The 12920-nt window shown below is 45.9% G+C and overlaps 1 protein-coding gene across 1 annotated transcript in view; it reads left to right on the top strand.

Moving 5' to 3' along the window:
• The window catches only part of FTO (FTO alpha-ketoglutarate dependent dioxygenase), a 451554-nt gene that overhangs the window by 333182 nt on the left and 105452 nt on the right, over positions 1-12920 (top strand). The gene's annotated exons all lie outside the window — the stretch shown is intronic.

Genomic DNA, 12920 nt, shown 5'->3' on the forward strand with positions numbered 1-12920 from the left:
CAATGACATCCCGGTGCTCTGGGTCATCTGAGAGCCTTTGTGTGGCCCACAGGAAAGGGTGGGTCATGAATATGCATCACTGACGCTGACTGGTGTCTTCTGCTAAAAATACAGAAAGGGTGCTCTGATGGCCGAGTTGGGAGCTGATTTCTGATTTCAGCCTAGACAGGTCTGCAGAAAACTATAATCAAGCTGATTGTATTGCCCTGGAATTCTAATGTCCAATTTAGGGTTTTGCTATATAATCTCTAGGAGAGTGTGTCTAATCTTCATGAAACCCCGAGTCTTTATTTAAGCGCTCTGGATTGTCTTCCATGTGTCTAGGCCGACCGGAGCTGGGTCTTTAGGCTGAGCGGTAGAGACATGAAATGACTGCACACATGAAGGCAGCCTTGTTCTGTCACTCTGTCTTTCTGAAAGACCAACTCAAATTCTGGATGCTGTAGCTTTGATCCTTTTCCTTTAATTCTAAGTACACTTGTTATTATAGTAACTGTTGTTTGTATGTTATTTTAGCTTTTTACTTAAGTAGCTATTTAGCAATTTAAATGAAATGTAATTAGGTTACATCTGTTTTACATGCATGTAATACCGGGCAGATGTAAACTTCTATTAAAGCCATATTTTCTTTTTGGCAAGAAAAGGCAAAAACAAAATTGTACCAATCATTGGAGTATGTCTTCCCCTTAAAGCACAAAAATAAATAAATAAATAGATAGATAGATAGATAGATAAATAAATGGGAAGATGGAATTAAAAGATAATGGAATTTTTCCGCGAACTTTTGGAAAACCCCTTGTATGTACACAGCACCGTGCTATTATTTATGTGGTCATGAAGAGTACAGCACTTCTGTCTTTTGAAAAGCAGGTAAAGTGGGGGTTTTGTTTGTGTTTAAGAGTGCCTTGTAATTCATCTGGATTCACCTTGCCCCGCCGTGTGGGTTTGTGTAGACAAGGATGCATCCACCTCCGTGCCCTAAACACTATTTCTTGGATTCTGCATATTGTGGAAAGCGTGGACCCTAGCTGTATGCTTTTCTATTAATAAAACCCAAACAATAAGTACTAGTATGTGCCCAATCTGCCTCCTTGGCTTTTTGTGTGATCATGAATGTACAGGTTCTTTGAAAAAGCCGGAAATGTATTATTTTTATATTGGTCTGATCTGAAAATACGGTGACTAGTATGCACCCCAGCCCACACCCCCTCCATTTTTGTGTGTCCAATGGCGATTACCCTCAGAATATAATTCTCCTGTTTGGGGAGCAGTTGCCTCGGTTATATAACCTGTTAATAGGATTTATAAACCATCATTTCAGACAAAGCCATTCCTCTTACTTGCTAACGAGACACAGAATTTGGACTGTCTGGAACCAGGTACGTTTTTAAGAGTTGCCCATTTGTTGCATATATGTTCAGCTTTCCAATGCAATCCATTTTAATGGTGGATTTTTATAACATCAATAAAAATATTTTCATATGATTCTTCCCTGTAAATATGTTTCAAACCTTAGCTTTCTGCTACCTGGTGACCTGCTAAATAACTTAATGTACTTTCAAATTGATTTTTTTCAGTGCCAAGCCTGTAAGGAGCCAGCTTTATGGTGGTTCTCTTTTTACCCTGGGTCCTCAAGCTGAGCTGTGGAGGAAACAAACAAATAAACAAACCAAAAACATCTAGCAGGATTTGTGATACTCAACTTTGTAGGCTTTGGGGTTGTTTTTCTTTGCTGATTCTGAAGTAGGGACCCTGAGCTGTATGTGTTTTCATCCAGACCTGATTCAGCAATGGGTCTTGTATGTGGCAAGAAACACATATTCTATCCATGTGATGACACATCGGCCATGTAGTGAGCGCTCGCTCTGCGGGCCGTTCGCCATGCTTTGCGTCTGCTCGCATCCGTCCTTTACCGCAGACCCATTGGGCAGGCACTCTTGATAGTCTCCACTTTTTAAAGAAGTGAAATTAAAGCCCAGAGAGGTTAACAATTCTTCCCAAGGTTACATAGTTATTAAGCTGTAACGGCTAGGATTTTAATCTTGACCATCTGGCTCTAAAACCTAGAATTTTGCCAAGTATACTTCTCCACCCTTCATAAAGTACTAATGTTTTTGTGCGTGTGTTTGTCCTCTGCATCAAATGTCTGTGGTCTGGAAAGAATCTTAAAGATACAGCACCACCACCACCACCCCACACACACACTCCTACCAAGCTATCCCCTATCCTGTCCAGGTTTTAAATGATTACTTTTAGAAAATGTAGATGCCACAATAGTAAAACATAGTAAGCCAAAGTGCCAGCAGTCCTTCTGGTTTCGTTGGTGAGGGTCTGAGTTGGGGAGCATGGAGACACAGACAGCAAAGGAGGCTGCAATGCACAGGTGGGGAGATCTGGGGTGCCCGCGGAGAGAGTGAGCAAGCGCAGAGCAAGCTGGATGAGCGTGGGAGTGTTTGACTGGCCCGGCAGGACTGTGCTAATCCAGAAGGTTGATGGCAATGCAGGCGTTGAGAGTAGAGTGAGCAGACACAGAAAGGAGGCTAGCTGGTTCATGTTAAGGCCTCGACTTGGACAAGGATAGAGGGCACCCAGTGTGGGAAACAGAATGACATTCAGTGATGGGTAATTCAAGAAGCCACTGCTGTTGAGTCAATTCCAACTCATTGTGACATTACAGTTTGTGCCCTATCTGGTGTCTAAGGCTGTGCATATTTACAGAAGCAAACCGCCACCTTTCTACCATGCAGCTGCTGGTGGCTTCAGACGGCCAACCTTAGAATTAACAACTGAGTACTTAACCACTGCTCCCCCACCACACTCCAACCCTGGGCCCTTCAAAAGGTTGAGCCCAGCCTCCCAACCGATCCATTCTGACTCATGGCAACTCCCAGGGATGCTCTCTGGGGTTCCTGAGGCTGCAGATGTCTATGAGAACACTCTATCCTGCACAGTCTTCTGGGTGTCACTGCCCTCCTATCCGTGAGCGCCGGTTCAGTCTGCAGGGATGCTGCTCGGACTCCGTTCGGTAGGGCCCAGACATAGCGGAGCTAGGCACCAGCCCTCACTTTCTGTCCCTGTGGAGCAAATACTTTTTTGTCTGATTTGCTCTCATACACTTTGTGTATATATATTTTTAACAGTTTTATTGGCACATAATCCAGATATAATACTTGATATATTTCTAATGACTAAATACAGGTTTTATGTTTCTTCCTTTACTTAGTTTCTATAAATTAGATGGGGTTTCCACCCCCCCCCCCCCAGTGTTCTTTCGGGCCTTCCTGTTGTTTCCTTTTGTGTAGGCCCAGCTAGAATGGCCATGGCAATATTGATGGTATTTCTTGATGACTCACCACTACGGGAAGGCCACCCAAAACGTACCCTCTTCTGTAACCCAAATCTCAGTGTGCTCTGGTGAAGCTACTAAGTAGGTGATGCCCCATCCAATCCCCATCTTGGCCCTTGGGGAGAACACCACCCACGCGCTGCAGTGAGAGCTCACTCTGTGCATTGTGAGGCGGCTGGAGGTGTGACTTCACCACGGCGCTTGTGTGGTGACAACGCTTTGGCACTGATGAGCTGGATGTGCATCTGCCACGATGGCCGGAGTCAGGATGTGTCCAGGAAGACTGGACACACTATCAGATCCTGTTGCACCAGAGAAGCAAGATTGATTTGTTGTGTTACATCCGGGTGAAGTGGACCAGGCCCGGCTGTGCCTCCTGCCTTTTGATTCCCGCGTCTGCTAAGTATGCAAGTACAAACAGCGTTAACACAGTTTTTACCTAGAAAGGAGCCCGGGGCTGTATCCAAGTACACTTAACATATGAAAATTGAGCTGCTTTGAACTTGTATGTTTTTGATAACTGCTTGGTATGCTTCCTGGAGGATCACCTGTAGGCTTTTCTTTCCAAATCCTAATCCCTTTGATTGAGTGCCAGGACAGATAGCTCTCATTGAATAACTCTCAGTCTCGTAATTCTTCCCCCATTCAGAGTTGAAAGGGAACAGCTCCCGATTCAATAGGCAAATCCTCAGATTTAACGAAAGTAATTCAAACGCTTTAAAACTGAAATTGTTTTGTTCTAAAGTCGGGTTCAGATGGACTACTGGATGTTGACACAGGTTCGTTGCTGCCAGGAACTCTGTCAACACACTTTACCATACTCCCTACCTCATCGCCCCCCTGGCTCCGTCCACGGCAATTGAACGGGGGAGAGGTGGAGCCTTTGAAGCCCCCTGGCATGGCTGGTAAGCATGACGTGAGAGCCTGCTTTGACTCTGCCTGTCCTCCCCTCCACGAGGCCAGGCTCATGTCCTCCTGTTCTCTCCCCCTTGTAAGCCAAAGCAGCCCCGTTGCCCGCGAGTCCAAGACCGCAGTAGACAAGCACAGCCTTCTCCCAGCAAGCAGCTGATGGGTTCGAACTTGCAGGCCTTTTGCTTTGCAGCCGAACGTTTAACCACTACGCCTCCAGGTGTCTTTATGAGCGAGGGGAACATCCAGGTGCTTGCTGTCTTTACAAACGTGTGTGTGGGAGGGGGGAGGGAGAACCCATCGAAGCCAGTTTCGATGGCAGGGAAGAGACAACAAGGTTAGCACTCCAGTGACTGTGCGTCTCTTCCCTGCCCCGCTCCCCAGCCTGCCACCTTTCTGTTCCAGCACAACCTGATTTCTCCTGAGAGCTCTGCTTTCGGTCCTTTCAGAGATCCTGTTTACTAAAGCCGCCGAGCATCTTGTGTCTGCCCCATTTGGCCAGAGAAGGCTTCTGTTGGGAAAAGCCATTTTCTTTCTCTTTGTGCCTGGTGCCCTGTTTCAGACGTGAGCCTGAAAAGTCCCTTCCTCCTCCTCTGTGCGGTGGGCCTGGCGCAGCATGTCAGGGTGGGTGCTCCCTCTTCTGGGAACAGGCCCTTCACCCCTCTTGGCCTGTACTTACGGGGTACATGGGGGTGGAGTTCCCCACTGGAGCTGAGCTCGAGACCCGGAGCAATTTCTCTCTGGCTAGTTTCCCACTGTGTAGTTTCCCTTTTTCTTTCTTAGGAGACAGCCCCAGGTCCAGGGACAGACAGTCTCCACGGACTCTCCCTGCGCGGGTAGCCCGCTCGGGAAAGGAGCCTGTGGTGCAGTGGTTAAGCACTTGGCTGCTAACTGAAAGGCTGAAAGTTCAGACACACCAGCTGCTCCGGGGGGGTGGGGGGGGCTTTTGCCTTGATGGTCTCGTCCCTTCAAGCCCGTGGCCTAGAAAACCCCACGGGGCAATTCCGTACCATACCGGGCGCCTCTGCGTTGTAACCAACTCAAGCGCGCGCAGCAAGGTTTCCTCTCAGGAGCACTGGGAGGGCTGCTGACAGATAGGCTGCCAGTTCAGACCCACCCAGTGGCTCCTGGAGAGATTTCAGCCCCATGGGCTGAAATCACCACGAGCCCAACATTGACTTGACAGCACCCCATAATAACCAAGTTGTTGCTTAGGAACTGTGGCTATCCCACAGATCCTGTCAAACCTCTGTGAAGCATGTGGTCCAGTGGGGACGTGACTGATGGTGTGTGAGCATGAACAGGATCGAGGTTAGGCAGGGTTCAGCCCCACGAGGGATTCAGTGGTGATCCAGGCACACCTCCTCCGAGCCCACTGAAAGAGCCCTCTGGGACGATAGTTCGAGGGAGAGCTACCCTAGGACGTGGCCCTGCTTGGCCTGCGAATTTTCACCCATCGATGGTGTCAGTTTATTAGCAGCCTTGTGCATTCGATGTACCTCTCTTTCTCCTTTCTGTTTGTCCCCCAGAAAGCTTTCATGACCTTGTCATCATTTCTAACATCGAAATGCCTCTAACAGTGCTTAAACTCAGTCCTTGATGTCAGTGGGCACTGGTTCAACCCTGAAGGATTGTATCTGCATTGCTGTCGATTCTTACAACAATACTCTGCAATGAAAGTAGCAAGTTTATGACACATTTTATTATATTCCTAAATGTGAAAGTATTCTAATTTAAAAATAAGTGGCTTTACTTTTTAATTCTTATTTAGCCTCTGCGGCTGTTTTAATGTTCTTTTTATGGTTGACTGACCCAGGTTTTAAAACCAGTTCTTCAGGGACTGGATGCCATTAGTCTCTGGCCATAAAACCTGAACTTCACTCACATACAACATGATGCCACAGAGCAATTAAGAGGAGAACTTTCAGAGATGACTGTGAATATGAAACACCCCAAGTTTGTTTTATTAATGGGTTTGGAGAAAACCAGCCCACTCCTTTTAAGCTCGACTATGTGTATTTGGGGTCTTGTCTATTTTTCCATTTATTTCTTTGTTTCTCTCAGGGTCGGAGAGGGTCCCCAGTGCAGCCTCTTAGGGATCGCCGGGTCTCCTTTTGTGGCCTGCCACTTCTGAACACGAGCCTGGGTTTCCTGTGGGAAAACGCAGTGATGTCACTGAGGAAAGCATTTTTCACAAGAGTGGGTTGGGGAAGCTGAATCTGGTGAGGTGCTATTTAAAATGATAGCGCAGCAAAGCTTGGCTTTGTGCTGTAACTAATAGTAGCGATTGCGAGCTCTGTCCTGAACCTCTTCTGTTTGGGGAGAGGACAGAATACAGGTATCTGTTGGATCATAGCTGTTTGAAAGCCCATAAACACAGTGGGCAGTTATTTCCCCAACTCCTTCTCCGTGTTTGTGAAACTCGGTTGGTAGGAATTACCATTCGGGAGTGAATTTGCTACTGGGGTTGGCCTCCTTAACCTTGGAAGGAAACACTTCTTTTTCATGCTTTAAAACTTTCGCTGAATCTCAATGGCCTGCTACTGTTTTTCCTCGACTGCCCCCTCCCCATGTTCCTTCCCAGAGTGCTCCCTGTGTCCCGAATGTTCCACATGCAGTCATTTCAGGTCCTCTTTCTTCTGCTCATGCGGCTTTCGCCCCATATAGCCCTTCTTTACCTTTTGCCGCCCTCAAAAGCAGCCCTGTTCCTCAATGGTCTATCTAGCTGGAATACTGCACTTAGGATATTAAGCTAGGTACTTGTGCACGTTTGTATCTGTTCCCCAGTCAAGCGAGCCTCTTGAGGGCCAAGGTTGCCGTACCATATTGCCACATAGGGGTTCCACAAAGGCTGGCAAATGAGTGCAGGAACAGATGCATCCCTTGCCTTAAGAAATGTCAAGCGGAGCGACCGGAAGCCCTTTTACCATTGAAAAAGTCATTTCTCAACCCCCATGATACTACTACGGAAACCGCATGTGAGAATCAATGAACATCAAACCCGGGACCACCAGGAGTGGCGGCGAATCCCTGTTTGTTTTGTGAGAAATGTAGACCCAGAAACTTAGTCTTTTGGTTTTATAGCCAGGTACCCTGGCAACCATACCAGTGTGATTCTGGCAGGCCTGTCCAACAGTTAGTTCTCGATACCTACCCTGCCTACGTCGATTCCCAGAAAGCCCATGTTTTGTCCATCTGGGGGGGTAGCCATCCCTCGATCTCAGAAGGGTGGCCCTCTCTGCTAGCCCCAGGTGGTAAATCATGATTGGGTTAAGTCAGCCATGGACTGAAGGACTCTTATTGTAAAAAAGTCAAGAAAAGAGTTTTACACTAAAAGAGACCGTCTTTGATGCCTACTAGGAGTGGTAAGGGGAAGGAAGATAAATGACTGGCTGGTGGGTAGACGGGTTGAGCTGGGTGAAGGGGAAGGCAATATACAGTAAGAAGGAGGGTGGGAAACATGGAGTCTGGGAAGACATCAGGGACATCACACAGGTAACAAGGAGTAAACACTGTTATATGCACAACCCTGCAGTCACAGCGATCTCCATGCAGACGCATGGGTCGCCATACAGGCTGAAGGCCCATGGGCAGGGGAGTGGGTGTATACCCACAAATATGTGCATATTGGTTTGACAGAGGCTCTTTTTACCTTTGCTGCAAGTATAGCCATGAACAGGGTAGATTGTATAGTAGATAAAGCCCAGAAAACTTCTTAGACATAATCAGACACCTTATAGGGAAACATTGCTGGGCCTGGGGACTCAGGACCATGATCTTGAAAGACACCAAGGTCAATTAACATGATGAAGGCCACAAAGACGGTGTTGTACATCCTACTTTGTGGCCATCTAAGGTGCTACTGTTGGTCTCTAGAGTGGAAAAAAAATTCAAAGATATCTGGAACCAGTTACTGCAGTGGACTAATAGACCATAATAGATCATCAGTCTCCATGACCCTGAGATCGGCAGAACTAGATGGTGCCCGGCTACCACAAATAACTGCTCTGAAAAGGATCACATCAGGAGGTCCTAAATAGAGTGGGAGAAAAACATTGGAACAAAACCAAAATTGTAGAAACAGAAGACTAGGCTTACTGGTCTAATAGAGACTGATAGAACCCCAAGGATGATGGTTCTCAGTTAAGCTTCGAAATGGAAATGGACTCAACTCTATGGCTCACTTGTCTGCCATGAAGAGCGCTGTAACACTAAGGAGGTATGCACCCCTTGGAATAAGCAACCATTTGAGATCAAAAGAGCAGCATTTGCCCCCAAAACTGCATAAGGGTCTGAAAGGGAAGGAGGAATGGAAACAGCGAAGACAGGGAGGAAGCAGGATGAGCGTGTTGCGTTGTGGAGATGGCAATCAGTGACAGGAAGCAAAATGCCTATGAATTCATGAATGGTCAACCAAATTGCTCTGTAAACCTTCACCCAGCTCACAATTTAAAGAAAGAATAAGTTGTGAGAAAAATAGAACGTTCACAAATTAGAACTTTCACTATCTTGTTATATTTGTCTTTTTCAAAATTGAGAGCTAGCTACACATGGGTTCATTATGTACTTTTGGTATTTTTTAAATAAATTAATTTTTAAGTGAATAAATGGGAGGTGCAAAGGAAGGCAATGGATATAAGCGATCATACCCCAACGTTTGGTCATCAGAGCACTGAGTACATGGAATGTTCAGTGATTTTAAATAGAATTCAAACTGGGAGGTGGTGGCGGAAGGCAAGGTTTCTGTGGTCCAATTGTTTTGGAAACATTGAGTTAGTGCTTGATATTCTTGTGTTCATTGTACCTTCCTAGCGGAAGTCACCCCCTGGGGCATTTCCTAAAATATATTTGCCAAGCACCCTTTTTTACATAACCAACTGCAAATGTGAAGGATTGGTATAGATTACTTGTTCCTAAACCTTGATTGAGAAGGAATAGTGTTGTAGCAGGGCAGCTTGCATAGGCCAGGTGTAAAGGAGGAGGACTTTTTATCAGATGGGAGAATCAAGGTCACGTTTATACGCCAAGGACCAAAAGTAGTAGCAACGGAGGTTAAAGACACCTGGGCAGCAGAGTATAATTGATAGAGTAAGCAAAGTTACAAGAGGCATGAAATAGCCCTTCAGGATTTCTGCAGGAGCCCCAATTAAGACGTCAAGATCACTCTTACATCTCTTCTCTGTTGCAGGAGAAGGTGAGAAGTTCTGAGACTTGATGCATGCGCCAGTGTTTCCTGACAGAATTTATATCTATCAGTTAGTATTCTTCCCATTGCAAGACTCAGAAAGCCCTATCCAAATGGATTTAAGTAACAGGCCCATGTCATTGTAAAGTACATCATTTGCTAGCTTCAGGCTTAGCTTGATCCAGGGATTAATCATGTTACTGGGACCATCTCTCCCTCTGTTTCTTCTAAGTTGCTTCCATCATTCTTAGGTTCTTCGTGGCTCCCAGCAGCTTAAAACTCCTTTCTTCCAGTTGTAAGATAGCGGCAGCTCCTAATTTGCCATCCACCATCATCCTACAAGTCCACTAAAAGAAGGAAGACTTCGCTTTCTCTAAAGAGTCAACTTTAACCACGCCTCTGTAGTCTGAATTATCTGCATGTCTTCCTTTAAACCAGCCCTCCTGGAGCAGGAGGCAGAGCACTGCTATCCCTCCCACTCCTCCTCCCGCCCACAAGCTGTAGGAGCCTCCATGGGAAACCAAGAGTACTGTATCTCAAAAGTAGGGGTGTTAAGAAAGTGTCCCATGGACGAAACCTTAGATTTTACCACCATGATTTTCAGTGCCAACGATTGGGGAAATCCAAAGTCCCAGCTCGCACCATGTGAATTAAATCCCTCCATTTGGAGTATCCAAGTAAGAAGCGAAGGGTGTTGACAGCCTTCCTGGGGAATACTGATGCTTACTGAGAAAGTAATGCGGAAATCTTCTTGGGAAATCAGCAAAAAGCAATTTTTGAGGACCCAGCTTTCGCCCAAGACCAGAACTTGTCAGCCACAGACAAAAGTCATTAGCAGGATTTATATGTTCCTGCATCCAGCTTTGCGTCAAACGGGGATTTCTCTTTTCCGGAAACTCAGCCGGGGAATGGGGAAGACTTTCTGGGTAAAGTTTCAGGGAACCTAATGCATAAATCCCCTTAACAAACACTGGGATTTGGGTTTGTAACTCATCCCTCTCAGTGTTGGTCCCGTGGAGACCAGCAACCGGGACTGCCCTGGAGCCCGCGCAGCTAAGCTGGGGAAGAAGAGGGTAGAAAGTGTAGTGAAAATTGGACTCTGATTGAAATGGCCGTGTTTTTTCATGTGTGAGATTGTAAACAGTTTTGCCTTGAGATCCTTTGCTTAGCCCCTACGCTGTTCTGACTCCAAGAAAGCAACCAGCTGATGGCTGGAAGGCCTTACCTCCCCTTCACCATTTACAACCTCCTTGACCTTCACGGCTCCACTAGGACAGACTCGGTCACCAAACTGGCCGGATTCTCCCAGACTCTGGTAGGTCAGAATGGAGAACTCTGGCGTCTCTCCATTCATGTACCACAGGGAAGATCGTTAATTTACCAAGTGTTTGCCTCTTCAGGAGAATTGGAAAACCAGTACACTCCCTTCCCCTCAACCCCAACATTGATCGCCATTTTTACTATAAGTACCTCTGGCTTTGAAACATGTCACTGGAACCTATATCCAGACAGCGTGATAGAACCTGATCCCTGCGGACCTACTTGTTGCAGTAGATACAAAGTCACGGCCAGTGGCGACCACTCAAAGGGAAGGATCCAGCCTGCAGCCCGCTGGTTAAGGGAACAGGATGCTCTTGTATGGTGATAAATGCTTGTGCGCTGTTGGTGCTTTGGCAGTGGACTTGGCTGCCGTTCAGCAGCCTCCACAGCTGGCTTTTACACGTCTTTTCTTTTGCTCCTCCCATCTGGTTGCAAATGTATTTTGACGGAGGATTTACTTGTCACCTCGTGTTGACATTTCAAGTGATGGTATTAAGGAAGACATAGGAGAAAACAAACAAGCAAATATCTCCCAACAGGTCACCAGGCGTAGAAGTCATACTCAAGTTTCAAAGGCAAGGAGGGGGCTAGGGTAGAGAATGGAGAACAGGTGTGAGGGGAAACGCCCTCTTGGTTCCTGGACCGAACTCAGAACATGGATTTGTGACTATTTTTCTTAGCTCCCGCTGGTTACTGGGGCTACGAAGGAGGAGAGATTCTGGCCTAGTCGAGTTGCCATCTAATTCTAAGAATCCTGCTATCATTCTGAATTTTCTGATTATAAGTGACTGTAACAACAAAGGGAATGACTCTGCTTTAAGAACTGTTTCCACAGTGTCCCTAGGGGACAGGTTTGCTTTGGTCTAGAAATTCCCCAAAGGCAAGCTGAGACTATGTAAATTAAAGAAATAGAGCCAGTGACAACCTTCTCTGTGGTTTGTTTGATTTTTCAAAACACATGTCCATCAGCATGACTTAGACAATACAATATGATTAAAGCATGGCAATAATCGCCGTAATATTGCATTTTAATTGGTATAATGTGTGATGAATAGAAAGTTGGAACCACTAGGTGTACATTTACCTTTGAGCTCTTTCTTTAATTCATCAGCATGTCTAACAACAATATAGGAGTTGCCAAGTTTGCATTTAGAGCTTGGGGCACAAAGAAGCCAAGTGACTTATCCAAGGTCACTTGATTTCTTTGGGCCCCATTTTCCTCAACTATGAAACAAGGCGTCTGAGCTAGATAATATCTGAAAGGCCTTGCACTTCTGAGTTTACTCCAAGGCTTTTTCTAGGTTCTCTGGTTTTATTACGGAATTCGACCGTCTTAAGTCTTTCTCTTCCTTTATACTCTATGGCAAAGGTAACTGTGGGCTGCACATTGGCTTTCTGAGACTGGTTTCCGAAAGTCGCATCATACGTATTTTAAAAAAACTCCTGTTACACTTGTGAGAAAGAGAACTAGCAGGAGCATTTTCACTAGTTCCTTTCCTGCCATTCCATCCCATGAGCATTTGCCCTGGAATAAATCGGAGGCAGGAATGGGGGATCCGTGCATGCATCTCAGAGGGTAAATATCTTTCTGTTCGGAGGGCAACCTTACAGCTTAAAGTTCTTTTCAACATGGGCCCTAACCATAGGGCAACTGCTTCCTGTGGTATTTAACTGAAGAAATACTTGGCACTGCTGGAAATGGAAACCACCATATCCATTTGTGAATTCCAAAAGCATTTCGCATCCCTTTCAGCTGTTAGTAAACAGTGTTTTACATTTACTCTGAAAGTATTGATGATATTTTTAAATTAAGCGCTAATTGTAAACCTCTGTCGTCAGAGAGGTGGTTAATAACAAGGTTGGCTAGGAGGTGGAGCAGTTAGAACTTTCACACATTTCTGGTCAGGGTGTACAAGAGTGCATTCCCTGTGGAACCAGCCCGGAACCCCCTCGACAGGCTCAGAGGAGACCTATAAGAAGATCAGGAGTCCTCTGCCTAGAGGGTCCACCCAAGAGAAATGAAAGCTCGTGTCCAAACAACACCTTGTACAGGAATGTTCATAGCAGCATATTCCTACTTGTCACGGTGTAGAAACAACCCAGATGTTAATTCTAACATCAAAATGTGCTCTGTGCAGGCAATAAAAATAACCGAAATAA

Source organism: Tenrec ecaudatus, chromosome 18 (assembly GCF_050624435.1).
Source record: "Tenrec ecaudatus isolate mTenEca1 chromosome 18, mTenEca1.hap1, whole genome shotgun sequence".
NCBI lineage: Eukaryota > Metazoa > Chordata > Mammalia > Afrosoricida > Tenrecidae > Tenrec > Tenrec ecaudatus.